The sequence below is a fragment of the Trichogramma pretiosum genome, unplaced genomic scaffold (assembly GCF_000599845.2).
Source record: "Trichogramma pretiosum strain Unisexual culture from Peru unplaced genomic scaffold, Tpre_2.0 scaffold94, whole genome shotgun sequence".
In the NCBI taxonomy this organism is placed as follows: domain Eukaryota; kingdom Metazoa; phylum Arthropoda; class Insecta; order Hymenoptera; family Trichogrammatidae; genus Trichogramma; species Trichogramma pretiosum.
The window spans coordinates 320287-335142 of NW_019641682.1; the positions used below are offsets into that span (position 1 = coordinate 320287).

At 43.7% G+C, this 14856-nt stretch overlaps 1 protein-coding gene across 3 annotated transcripts in view; it reads right to left on the minus strand.

Annotated features, from left to right (window-relative positions):
* LOC106654289 (dachshund homolog 2) overlaps nucleotides 1-14856 on the minus strand; it is a 198547-nt gene that overhangs the window by 82874 nt on the left and 100817 nt on the right. The window lies entirely within an intron of this gene.

The following is a 14856-nucleotide window of genomic DNA, read 5'->3' on the forward strand; positions in this document are numbered from 1 at the left end:
GGTTTCGTTGACGCGTATGTATGCTCACGGCTCCCACGTGCCGCGTCGTGTCTCTCTCTTGGTGAGAGAGGGCTTGGCTTGGCTGATGCTGGGAGCGTAATTATGGACCTACCAGTGGAGGAATATCATTCGATCGCTGGCAAACGCCTCGCAAGAAAAAAAAAATATAGCAGCGGTTCGTGCTGGACTGTATACAAGGCTGCGCGCTGCCCTGTAAGGATTGATTTATTCAATAGATCAAATGAAAAAATAAGCCGAGCATCGGACAAATGAGCGTCGGTTCTCGTGCTAATTATGATTTAACCACTGCCATCGATGGATTATAATTTTTTTCATCGAATGAGTATAAAGAAATATCTATGTCAAAGCGTTAATGTTCGATAAAACGGAAGAAATTACGTCATTAGAAGAAAACGACGCCGCTCGCCAAATATTTTCAATTATTTTCAAAGCTCGATGATTAATGGAGTTGATAAATGAAAAAAAATCTTTTGCCGCTGCAGCACTCGAGCTTGGAAATAGCTATTACGAACGTTTTTTACCGCAGCACCGCAGCAGCAGCGTCTTCTTTTCTGCACGCTTACACGCATCATCAACTTTTTCTTTTTCTCTCGCTCACTCGCTCTGCTTCATCTTTTTTCAGCGGCTGTATATAACCCCCGTTGAAATTACACTCGAGGGTATTCTTTTCTTCGGGTATATCCGAGCGCGTAGGCGGCAGCGGCAGTGGTGGTACGGTGCGGCGCGGAGGAACGATTTCGCACCTCGCTTGGAATCGAACCGCGGCCCATTAAGTAAGAAGTTAATATCATTAAACATAATATTGGGCGCATCTGCGAGAGCACTTACCGAGGCTCGTTCATCGCGACGTGCGTTTGCCACCGAGAGAGAGAGATAGAGAGAGAGAAAGAGAGTATCGCATCAAGACTCCGGGGCCGCTTCTTCTTCGCGTCGCCATCGTTCCTTAATTTTTTAATGAGAAAATGCTTTCAAAGAGCCTGGAGAAATATACTCATTGAGTCTACGGAAGAAAGAGAGAGAGAGAAAACTGTAGAAGAGAGAGAGAGAGAGCTATAAGTTACGTGGTCTTGGTTTTATGTGCTGATGGGGAGGGTAGAAGCCCGTCGACGCTTATATTCGTTTTGCGTACTTTCGTCGCGGTTCGCGGCATCCTCTCCGTGCTTACACTTACTGCCCTTTCTGTAACTGTATTTTCATTTAAAAGCTCGCTCGTTCTTCCGACTTTTTGCACCGGAGCCCAGCGTAATATATCAGTTATGGCCTCGGTGTCGAGCGTCAAAAAAATGATATTCCTTAATCGATTCGTCTGCGTTACAACGACAAAAAACTTGAAGTACTCATTGAGCTATGTGCAAAGATCAGTTATTGAATTTATAATTGATTGATGGTCCCCGAATTAGTTGGGATAGAAATTTTGCTAGGTAAGCATTTATAATTTGAAACTTGTAGGTGCTGAATTAAATCCCATCGGCATCTAAAATTTCGAAGTTCAAAATTTTGCTTCGAGCTTGACCAATATCACATACGTCTTTTAACATACTAGCCTGATGCAATGAAAAGTATCTCTACAGAAGCTTACACAATTAGAGGTACATCCTAATAAGAACGAGGCGTCTGAATATCAAATTCAAAGCTTCCACGAGTGATTATAATTGGAAAAAAGAGAAGCTATTTTAAGTAACGTAAAACTAATTATTTGTTTTACTGCTATGATAACATTTTCTTGCCGTATCAACATCAAAGTTTCCTTACGCAGGGAGAAAAATAATTTCCTTCGAAAGGATACTTTCTAATGGATAATGAGGCTCGGTAGCTTCAGACACGGCGCAAACTCCTTTTGTTACCTGAACCGAAATTACTTTAACGAGTGTGAAACTCGTCCTCCATTGTAAATACTGCGAGGCGTGTGTTATGCAGCTCTACGTATCGACTTTTCTTTATATTTACAATTTTATTCAACACTTTACACTTTTAAGGCGAGAAAAATAAGTTTTGACGAGAGCTCGGGCGTCAGCATGCTACCTGCGAAGCTAAGCTCGTGCCATTGGAGAATAAAAACAAGATTTTTCCTTAGCTACGCATCAAATTGCATAAATCTAACGAGTTGTCGTGAGAAAACGTATCGTAAAAAAAGCGTGACTCATAAAACTTTTGTCTTTGGCTTGTAAAATACTCCTTGAATAAATAAATGTCAAAAAATGACACCAAATATTTCAAAAAATATTATTTTTTTCGTAAGCAAACGAAACATCGAAATAATAGAATGACGTGTTGCAAAATGAAGATACAATATAAAACGTATGAAGCAATTTCAGCAGTAGCTACCCTCGATATAGCCGACTAATATGCCTCGCTTTTGATCTCATTTCTCGCGAATCTAACAAACAGACGGTGAAATCAAATTAGAAGCCAATGGGAATGATATTTCTTTATTGCCTCGCTATTGTATCTTATATACGTTTTGTGTATATTGGGATTGTCGGTGTTGTTAGTTCCGCACGTAGTATAGATACAAGTCCCTCGAGACGTATACACATCCTTACAAATATCACCAGGCGCCATATCGCACGCCTGAACATTTATCAAACTCTCTCTCACTCGCTCTCGACGCCCGCGGGGAAAAAAAGCACAGAGCCTGAAAGCTGCGGAGTATTTGAAGTGAGTCGACTAGTAGTAGTAGTAGTGACGAGTACAGATCGACACTAGGTCCAAGAGAGAAAGAGAGAGAGAGCAGCAAGAAGGTATAAAGAGCTGAAACAGTTGCGCGCAAGTCTCGGATATTCAATCAGTAAATTCCGAGAATTCCAGTCTCGCCCTTAAGGATGCGAAAACCAATGAAATAAGATGTTTCGAATCGACGCATAATTCTTGAACGATATGAGCTTCGGCAAGGTTTGCAATTGGCTTTTCCCGAACGAATTATTTACGACCGCTCGAAATTTCTCGATACTCTAGAACGGACTCTTGGATGCATAAATTTGTGTAACAACTGTTTTGAAATCGAGAATCTTTGGGTGTAATGACGACGATTGTCGATTGATCTTTGGTGGCAATTATGCCATCTGAAGCACGTACACACTGCTTCGGTATTAATTCAAGTTTTGGAGAGAGCTTAAATACGAACTGGATCGATGACGGGAGATTAGAGTCTCTCAATTCGCCTCTGCGCTTGTCATTTCCATTGCGCCGCTTACTCCGTGACGTGTACGCGATAATGTTATCCGTCAACGAGCCTCATTGCCTTGAAATTTTGCGAATTCCTGAGCAGCGGCAGCAGCCAGAAGCTAGCGGCCTCGAGACGTTTTAAGCAACTCCGCGCGCGCTGCTACTTGCTCACACAGACGAGCGAGACAAACTATATGGCTAATTACGTATTCCCTGCGGGACCCCCTGCACTGACTGGAAATGAGACGCGCCCCCGAGTTTCTCTGGATTCCTCGTTCCTACTTACTTCTCTTATGATTATGTTTCTTCTCTCTCTCTTCTCTTTTTTATATCGCATTTGGCTTATTACAAGCTTATCTAAAAATCATGAATCTCGCTTTTATATAGTTCGTCATAATATAATTGCGGAAATTTTTCGGAATTTTCATCGGAAAAGCAGCAGTACCATTACAATAGCTCCCCGAACGTCATTCTTTTCGTCGACAACGATTCGGGGGTATATATACCTGAGACCCGTTTAATGTTAATAGCGATCGCGCATATATATATACGTATAAAATGTATGGTGTATAGGCATGCAGCAGCAGCAGCAGCGAGGGGAGCTCTAAATGCATATACAGTATAGTTGGATTAAGTCAATGTACGAGACGACAAAGATACAAAGAGCAAGATAATCTGAGTTTATGTCCAGATGGAGCTAAGGCGGTAGAGGAAGAAGGCTATATAAGCTACTAGCCCGAGCTTTAATTAGACGCCAGCGCGACACACACACACACACACACACACACAGCCTAGAAATGTTGATTGAACTAAATTGTTTCTCCGCGTGGATCTGTGCTTAATATATATACACACTCGTTTTCCTCGCAGCAGAGAAGAGAAGATATTCTCGCCTCCTCGCTCGCGCCCGCGTCTGATATCGCACCGAGAGTTAAAAGACAATGCTGATTGTGCCCTCGAGATAAGGGCAGCAGCGGCAGCAGCAGCAGCAGCGCAACCCAACCATCGGCGGCAGCGGCACTTGGTTGGCGACTTGGCGTCAGCGTCCACCATACGCAGCGTGCAGACATGAGCGCGTGCCGCTGCTGCGGCACAGCTTAACTACATGCAAACGCCTGTTCTCTATGCTTCTTAATGATCAAGCTTATACGTATACACTGAATCCATTTTTACACACACGGGGCCCAACCAGAGATAGAGGCCAACAACAGCGGCGACGACGACGACAACAACAAAAAAACTTGCGGGTGTACGTACTGCGGGTAGAAATTCGACTCGGCGATCGCGACATATTATTATTACGCGCGTTTACGCGTGCAATAGATTCGAAGCCTCGAGTTCACCGTTGTAAAGCTATATGGCACATAGACAAAGCTTATAGCTAGTCAGTCGGAGCATAGCACAGGGGGTGGTGGTGGTTGAGTAACTAGAAAAGGGTTTAAATTATGAAGTACGACGCGTTCGCTCGCTCGCTCGCGCAAGCCTATGAGCACGGAAAACGAAATTGTATATTGACTGCCTTGAGATGTGCAAGCGTACGTATATATAACGGCGGAGAACTGCTCCCTCGAAAACGCGTAAACCACCTTTAAACACAGAACGTGGCGGGGGTGCTGCTGCTGCTAGCTAGCTTCGTGGATAGTTGAAAGATGTAATATAACCGGGAAAGAGGCTGCTCGAAGCAACTAGCTCATAGCTCCTCGAAATATGTTATTTTCTATAGTTATCGTAGTCCACTTTTGCCGCGACTTAAAAAACAGTTAGCGCGAATTTACACCACAAGCCCTTTTCTTTCTTTGGATGGAGGAGTCACACACAAATTTTGTATTTGTATGTAGAATAAAATCTCAAACGCACAGGACGTAACCCCACAGGCCAACATCACGCGTGCACACATAAACAGAAGCAGCAACAGCAGCAGCACGAGGAGGCATATGTCTGGGAAGGTCGTAGCGGAAAGATAACCTTCCCTGCGTAGCGTTCGTGTGCTTATGAAATTCGAAATCAGCGCGCACGTGCCGGAGCAGCGTCGACGACGGGCTGCTTCTCGACGATTAGCCACCTTATATACACACGCGTATACCCGCGTATTGGCTCTTTTTCTTATTCTTTTCTTTCTCGCATGTGTGTGTGTGTGTGTGTGTATTTTTTTTCACATACGTGACGACGACTCTCTGTCAGTCAGTGATATGCCAGATAAGATGAACGATGATTTATCGACCAACGTTTTTTTGCTCTCTCTCTCTCACTTTCTTTCTCGATATTAATATATGTGAGTCGACGACGACGCGACGTCGCTCGTATGTGTGTATACGCAACTTTTTCGCACATATAAAATACCTAACGTACTTTTTTACTAAGCTACACTGGCTCTCTTTACTCGACTTTGCTTCTAAGGACACGAATGATGCTAGCTAGCCCTTCCCATCGGAATTTGGGTGGCATAAAAATATTTTATATATTATTATTCTAATGCCAAGTCCATGTCCGAACATCTTTATTTCATCTCAGGCAGAGTTGCAAAGCTGGTGAAAAGCATCAATAATCTATGGCATCGTATCTCTCGGGCTAGGACTTTTAAGTTCAATCATCAAACGCATATAGCACGCGTATCCGAATGGATGCGGGGGGTAATAACACAAAAAAAACCCACACGCATTTTAAGACTCCGATTTTCATCCCCTTTCACGAATAGGTCATTCGATATTTTTATCGCAGAAACGCGCGCGCGGCACATTTTTCCTTTCTCTCTCTCTCTCTCTCTCAACACATCAGCAGCACCGCCACCACCAGCGATTCTGGGGCACTTTAAGCATACGCTAGCTGCACGCGAGTGCCTGTAAAAAAAAGCTCAGAAAAAGATGATGCTCCCGTAAAGATCCCCGAGCGCCGAATAAATCAGTATCAGGCGTAAATAAAAATCACTTTCCAGTATTGGGTGTGCGTGTGTGTCTACGTGTGGAATATGATTCGATTAGGGCGCGCACGCCGACGCCGCGGTGACATCGGCGTTTTCTGCATATAAAGATGAACACACACGCAGTGTACAGCATCGACGCGGCTTATCATTCCAAAGTCGACGAGAGATCCCCTAAATATACGTATCCAGGGAATTCCGCAGCGATCCCCGCGCGCGAATATTCCTTCATCGCGAGTGGATTCGTACATAATACAAAGGGTGTGTATTCACATGTGTATATGTGCTGCATGAACGTATTACACACTTTTCTGTGGAGTGGCCTTTTTTTCTCTCTCACTCGGGCAAACGCATCGATTCACTTTTTATTTCCGCACAAGTGAATCCCCTATTGCACGCGCAATATGATGATGCCCTAGGTATGATTATTATTTACGGTCATTTATTTCGAGAATCTGTATAGAGCACGCACACACGAGCACACATACTATATAAATATATTAATATACATTAATAAAGCCGATTCTCTGGCAGAATCGAATGTCCCAAAAAATTTCATTTCATGCTGACATCATGTAATAAGTCGGTCGAATCGGAACTGACCGACAATTTTATGAGAATTTTTGAGTCTTACAATAAGGGTATTTTTTAAAGGTCTAATTTTATAAATTTATAGTTTAAAATTTAAAAAGTAACTGCAAACTGACTCTGATTAACTTGAAATCATCATAATCAGAATCCATGCGCATGTATCACTGCTTCTCTGCCATCGTAATACGTACGACAAAAGTAAGCAGCACGTATCGATCGCTCATTTGACCAAGGCGAGATTCTCCGCTGCTGTGCTAGCGCATGTGGGTGCATATAAATAATTCCTTTGTTACACTCTCTCTCTCTCTCTCTCTGCATACACACGTATACGTACGCATATACACTTGTGCGTTGCGCGTTAACCCCTTTCCGTCGTGCGTCGCGCGGCAGCGGGGGGGATCATCGACGTACATACATGATACAGGAGCTGTTATCGGAAGCTTCGACGCCGCCGCATCCAGATGCTTCGCTGTTACACATTGCAACCTCAGCAGCAGCAGCACTTGTTACAGCAAGTAGTACATTTCTTTTAATGTTCATAAAGGGCTAAATACCATTCGCAGCTCGAAACAAAGGACGCGAGCCCTCCATAAATGCTCGCAGAGATTCATATTCTATACACATACACGTTTCTATAATGAAAATGATGTACGGCGACATCTATAAAGGCTCTAGTTGTCGGAGCTTCGTTGTTTTTACATACCGAAAACTTGAACTCGCCGACGAGGTACACACCTCGTGCGCCTCTTTGATTTTTTTTTTTGGGAGTCTGTACTAAAAAGCTCTCCATAGATCGAAGAAAAATATGCCGCTGCTCAGCCAATCGTAGGTATTATATATACGGAGAGAGGTGTATATGTCGTACGTGCAGTTCACAACCGATTTTCCGCTCGTTTCACCCACCGAGAACACACACACGGGAGAGAGCTTTTTCAGTTGAGCTGCTTTCGCGGAGAAGCTCGCCCGCTCGTTCTCTTTTTCCCTCCTCTCTTGTCCCCTTGACACGACTTCGCTGCTGCTGCTGCTGCTTCCACGAGTTTATCTAAATTTTAACACACACACGCATACATAAACTCTGCAAGCTTTCATCGTCGCTGCTGCTGTTGCTGCTGCGTCCAGCTCTCTCACCGATATACAATTTACCTATATGCCACATATTCTTTGAGCCGAGAGATTTTAACGTTAAGTTGTGTGTGACACATTAGTCGCTCTTTTATTGCTTAAAGACTGTTAAAAATAGCCTCGCCTCTCTGCGCGTTAACTCGAGCTTCGTGTTGCGACGTAACGTCGTTGGCTATACGGTATACACTGCACGATAATACAAGCCGCATACACGCATTACACAAAGACTCGAATTGCCGTACGTAAAGTTGCGTCTCGCGGAAAGCCGCGTGCATACGCACTTTTTCTTGTATAAATATTGAAAAGAACCGTAGCAGAAGTGGATTCGTTCAAAAGAAAAAAAATAATAAAAGCTTATCGCTCGGTCACAAGAATAGGATTGCCGAGAAGGCATGAGCTTCCGAGAACCATAACCGAAACGGTAACTGTCTACACCCTTTGCCTTTCAGCATCCAGGGGAATATACACCTTCGAATAGCGTGGGTGCGTATCCCGACGACTGATCAAACTCTCTCTTATTCTTTCGGCGCGCGCGAGAGGCGATAAATGTCACTTTCGCATACGCGCGTCATTTTTCTGGAAAATTGAATAGACGAAATCGAATATAGATGTGCTGCTGCAGAGAAAAAGACGAGGAGCAGCCAGTCATGTTCCGATCTCGCGCACACAGAAAAACGAAGAGAGAAAGAGAGAGAGAGAAGGCGCAGGAAAACTCACAAAACGCGTTTATTTTTTATCTCTCGTTCTCTCGCTTCTTCTTCTTCTCGCTCTCGTTCAGGATTGCTATTTTTCTTCTATCTATCTATGTGTGCGCGCGCTTGGTGTGTTTTTGCATCGTAACACGCTCTTTTACTTTTCTTACGTTAGAGAGAGAAAGAGTAGGCTGGGCGCATTCTTTGAGATATTACTTTTTTTTGCCACTTTTAGCTGCTGTATGTGTAACACATAGAGAAGCAGCAGCAGCAGTAGCATCGACGACGACTACTGGAGGGGTTCAAATTCTATTGTACAAAAGTTTTGCACCGCTGCCACTGTGCCGTCTGTATATTTTGATATGTCATCATAATCTAATCACGCGCAAAACAGCGCAAAACTTTTTCGCTCCATCTCTCTCTCCCCGCGTGTACGGGGGCAATTTTTTTGCGCCTCGACCTCTCATCATCAGCAGTATACGATTTCGATGTTGTACACGTGGAATATAAATACGATATGTAGTCCGATTCATCGTTACGTTTTAAAGACGCGATGATCTCTTTGACAGACGATGCGTCCACGATTCGCGTCCACCAACCGAAAGCAGAAGAAGAAGAAGAAGTATGCAAGTATGTCTCAAAGGCAAAAGAGCAAACATTATTAGAGAGAAAGCAAATCAAGTTTGACGTTGAAACTTAATATTTCGAGCATTAAACGCGCCACTTGAAGTATGGCCCCGGATAGGTATGGCTAGAGGAGAGAAGGTGAATTTATATACTCGACGCCGACGACGACCCTCAACCCTTCCGATTGCAATTCAGGCGCGAGGAAGCCTGGCTGGCTGCCGCAGACGCTCACGTGTATATCAAACTTGACACTCAGAATTACAAATAATAAATTGCAATTTGATTCTCGTCGCATGTCCTGCGTCTCGCAGTCTGCGAGAGCTATATCTGTTATATACCCCCCTACTACTACTCTCTCTGTGTTTCTATATCGAACGCGCGGCGACGGCGTTTGCACCGAGAAAAGGGTGCGATTTATCATTAGAGTCGACAATTTGGCGACAAGTATTTTCTCTCACTCTCGTGCCTTTTACTCGCTCTCTTTCGCTCACATGCGCGGCACAGTTGAGAGAGAAAGAGAGTGAGTGAGAGAGGAATTCGTCGTCATAACGCACACACAGCGGCAACCCCGTGGGCGATCGCACTTGTTACTCTTCATAATGTTTCACGTTTTACTTTCGACTTTATATATCGTTTGACGCTAGCGGAATAGAAGCCCACACCTCTTCACCGAGAGAACGACGACTGCTGTTGCTGCTGCTGCTGCTGCTCTAATCGATAATTTAACTTCCATCATCTCGGTACAATTGTTTCGATATGTATTTATCAAAGAAGAAAAAGCATCTCGTTTAACCGAGCAAACTCACGATACAAAAGATGAGATTTTAATTTTTATACGTATTCATAATGACGCGACCGGTTACGAGTTTTTTTGCATCTTTCTTCATTTTTGCGGTATCTAATTTCTCGGGTTAAGTACAGTGTACTTCGAAAGATCGAAACAAAAAATAAAAGGCAACCGTTTCGTTTACAGCTGAATTATTTTGAAATTAATTACCGATGGCTCGGGGAATGCTTTGTTTTTCATGGCAATGAATTTAATATATCCAAAATACTTTTTTTTATTATCAAAACTTGGCGATTCGAATTGAAACGTCGAAAAATATTTAATAAGAAAATCGTTGAAATTGTAGATCCACAATGTGGTCGCCCTCTCTTCTTTTCTCCTCTCTCTCCGTAGAATCTCGCGAGATGATGTACATATGAAATCGATAAGCGAAATGAATACAGCAGCGCAACAGGATTACAAAGAATATGGCAAATGAAACATGCAAACACAGGAGGCATAGCTCACTGGCTTGCGAGAGAGAGACGAAGAAAGGGGCACATCCTACAAAAGCAGCACGAGCTAGAGAGCGAGAGAGATATGGAGAGAGAGAGAGAGAGAGAGAAGAAATGTATGGCCAAAGGCGCATCGTTGTTACTGCTTATACAACTATATGCTACTACTACTACCCCATGGTAGCGTATCGATCGCTGACTTTAAAATTCAAAGAGACCGACAATGGCTTTTCCCGGCCGCTACTTGTTACAATATCATATTCCATTCCTTTCGTTTCATTGTGCTCTGCGCGCGCCTCTGAGCCCAAAGCCTTGGCTCCTAATAATAAAAGATTGCCATACTTTGCCCTTCTCTCCGTCTCTTACTCTCTCTCTCTCTCTCTCTCCTTACTGCTGCTGCTGCTGCTCTATATATGCGTTTAGCTTTTACAAGGAATACGCGAGCAAATATATAATACAGTAATATATAGACTGGTCTGAGATAGTAATGCTGCTGCCGCGCCGTGAATGGCAATATCCGGCCTTATGGCAGGTCAGAACATCGAGAGAGAGAGAGAGAGAGAGAGAAATTTTTCGCTTTTTAGAGGAAGCAGCGTCTATTATATTAGCTAAAATAAATTAATTATCTCAATCAGAAGTCGAAAGCGCGAGTCGATATAAAAATTATACCAACGCCGCGCAACATTTCGACGCGAATACAAGGCAAACGCAAACACAGGCATTGGCTCGATGAAGAAAAAAAAATACACCGGGTGGTTGGTTGCGCAGCTAAGAAAGCGAACGTACACCCATGAACATCGATTCGCTATTAAATCAGGAACGAACTTTTTCTCTCTGTTATAATAAACACGCAGCATGCGCAATCTGTATACACACACCCGAGGCGTTAGATGGAAATTACCTGCGAGGCTTTGTACCACCCCGAGATTCTGCAGTGTGTATCCGACTTTTCCTCTCTCTCTTCTCTTCGTCTGTAGCTTTGCTGCACGGGATCAGCTCTAAATAAAACTCCCGTTCAATTTTTTTTTTTAACTTCAACGTCTTAAGCAAGGGTAGAGGTACATAGGAAGGGAGAGAGAGAGAGATACGTTTGCTCCTATACTGTATAATTAGATTTGCTCTGCGCAGCAGTATTCGAAGGCTCGAGAAGATATCATATACACACGCGTACATACACAGACAGCGAAATAAAAGGGTGGATTTCTTCGGAGATCAGCGAGTGTATATCGGTCGTACGGTGGTGCGCACGTGCATACATATTCTCCATTCCGTGTTGTTTTTGTTAATTAAATTTTTCAGAGGCACACGAGAGAACTACTGTATACGGCTCGTACAATGCGCGTTGTTAGAAAAAAGGAATGCGTCGGCGTTGTATCATACCGCCGATTTGCTTATATTTCTTTGTTCCTCTCTCTCTCTCGGAATATTTGGTCGGACCCGCGTGTATACGTATATTCGTTTCCGATAAACGCAACGGATTTTAAACTGCGGGGGAAAAGTGAAAAAACAAAAGTGCAGGTTTGTTGCATTACAAACGCATCGCGCGATGTATGAATATCGTGTCGTGTCCTCTTGCGGGGGTCCTTTGATATAAAAATATTACGAATAAAATCGACGTAATATGTTGAAACGTGTAGGCATTTTCATGAACATTCGGAATATTTAATTAACGAATTCTTCAACGCGTTGAAGCTTCTTTTTTGTAATTATTTAACTGCTTTAAATATATGGGAGGAAAAGAGAGAGAGCGGAAAATAAAAAAAAAGTATACAGTTATGTTACACAAAGACATCTGCGCTCAAATTCAAATCCAAAACTTCGATATAAGCTCGCCAAGAGATAGAGATTTGTAAATTTTGCGTTCACTTCTAACATTTGACTTTTTGACGGGCAAAAATATAATGACGCGTATTGAGCCTCACATCGAGCATGTGCTGAAAAATAATTACTCAAAGTACTCTCGTCTGTATACACCACTTACGAACTCCAGCGTGCATTAGCGCGGCGACGACAGAAGCAGCGCATAACATAATTCGGCTGCGAGCGAGAAAACGAGTCGAAGCGGCGTCAGACTTCGATCGAGCAGCGAAGAAACGAATCGTAATGCGCTCACTACCCTTACAAAAAAAAAAAAAAACAGCAAGGCACGAGTGAACGTGTACCTGCCTCGGCTTCGACGATTGATAGGCTGCTCACGCCTTTCAGCTCATCAATAGAAAGAGAACAGCTCACAGCTCTGCGCGCGGCGTTAAAAAAGACAAAGGCTGATCACCAATATCGTTACATTCGGCGCGTATACCTAATACGTTATGCGCGCGGTTCCAGCCCACTTCTATTAAGGCGAATAATAGGGACGGCACGGTTACGATATATTTTCGTTGGACGCGCATGAGCTTTTTTCCCGATCGAAGCTTTTCCTACTCGTATGCAAATCCCCCGTAGACTATCTACAAATCGAAAGTGGAGTAAGTATTAACTGCGTGCGAGAGTTCGCATTATAAATCGAAGAAGAAGAAGAAGAAAGCAGCAGCCTCGATGTATAAGCGTGTACCATTTGTTTCGCGGCCATAAGGCACGCGCGGCTTATCTTCATTTAGTCTAACTGTCGCTGATGTGCCGCTGCCTTACCATTCTTTATATTTTCTTCCTCGTCTCCTCCTCTCTCTCTCTCTCTCTCTCTCTCTCTCTCTCTCTCTCTCTCTCTCTGGGGAATCAATACTTTCGCGTAGCGGAAAAACTTTGTCTAATAAAAGCTCGATCCATTTATCAAAGGGCATCGAGTTCTCTCGAGAAGCATACAGCAGAGAGAGAGAGAATACGCATATAAAAAACGAAGAGAATGAAGAAGGAGCAAAGGGACGACGACGACGACGCACGTCGACGAATTATGTAAAACACATTGCGGTGGTGGCGCGGCGATGTATAAGCGGCGCTCTGCGGCCTGGGCGCGCGCGCGCGAATCTAAAATAATAAAACTTGCTTCCGTCATTTGTCAGCACGCATTTCGAGACTCTCTTTCTCTTCGTCTTGCGGCTCTTTATATAAGATATATATAAAATACGAGCCATCAACTCTCGCGGGTAGTTCAGATAATGCCACACCACTACTGTCGAATATACATCGCGCAGCTGTGCTGCTTGATACACGCACTTCTAACAATTTGCTCGTAATCTGTGTTTTGTATGTTCGAAATTTGAGTATTGCCTGTTATATCGAAAAATGGCACACGATCCAGATTTTTTTCGTTGAATGTAACTTCTCTAGGTGCATTCATCTTTGCGCTCGTTAAGGAAGTGCAGAGGAAACATTTAATTAAGATAGTCGCTATGTACGAATGAAGTCAAAGTTTTACCGCTAGAAGTCACTTTCAAATCCACAAGTGAAAAACAAATGACAAACAAAGTAGCTCGCTACTTCGAGAGCAATCTCGTACCATAAATGCGAAATGGCGAGCATGTTTACTACATTCTCGCGCGACGAGCAATCGGTCACGCGGTTGTCTTGACACCAAAAGAAAAGCACCTATTGGGATCGGCTGCACCCCTTGGATCGAAGAAAATTTCGATTTTTATTTATTTCGGTGTCCATCGAGCGCGTCCCTTTAGAGTAAAAATCTACAACAAATCAATGACTACAAGGGTGAATCCACGAAGAGATATGGAATTGCAAAAATCGAAGAAATTACGCGCGTATTATACATGGGTGAAAGAAGTATAAGTTAGCCTCCAAACTCGACTACCAGTACTACGAGGCATGTGCGCGTCGCAGATGTGTCTCGTGACTGATGATCCCCACTTTCGCGAGCGCGCGGCGCATGCTCTGGGCAAGATACTTTTATCGCTGCTTGTTTGTACAGGGCTGCCGTTAACGCAGTGCGGTAGAGCAGCATATATGAGAGCCGCCGCCCTATACCACCGACAATCGACGCATCGATGTTCGCATGCGTGCACATAAGTTTTCGGCGCAAGCAGATCGCTTTGAATTGCAAAAAAAAACGAGAAATAATAATGGATATCGTCGATTACGAAATGACACGCGAACGAGAGCTTTAAAACGAAAACAAACAGCAAAAAAAGGCGCTGATTAGTCGAAGAAAGAGAGAGCCTCTAACAGCCCAATAAAACTTGATGCACGCAGCAGAAACGTACCCCTCGGCAGCGTATAGTCTGACATAATGTGCACGCGGCGATGAATACTCGATCTTTTTTTCTCTCTGACCCTCTCTCTCTCTCTCTCTCTCTCTCTCTATCCGCATCACCCCTGACTCTTCTTCTTGCCACTTTTCATTAGCTTATGCCACATGAGCGAACGCAATGTGCATGGAGAGAGCAGCCGTGCACAGCACAGTTCTATGTAAATTGAAGAGGTTTCCACGCTTTTACATATTTTCAGAGTCTCTGAGCTCGGCAAAACGCTGCTTGCTGCTAGCTGCTACTGCAG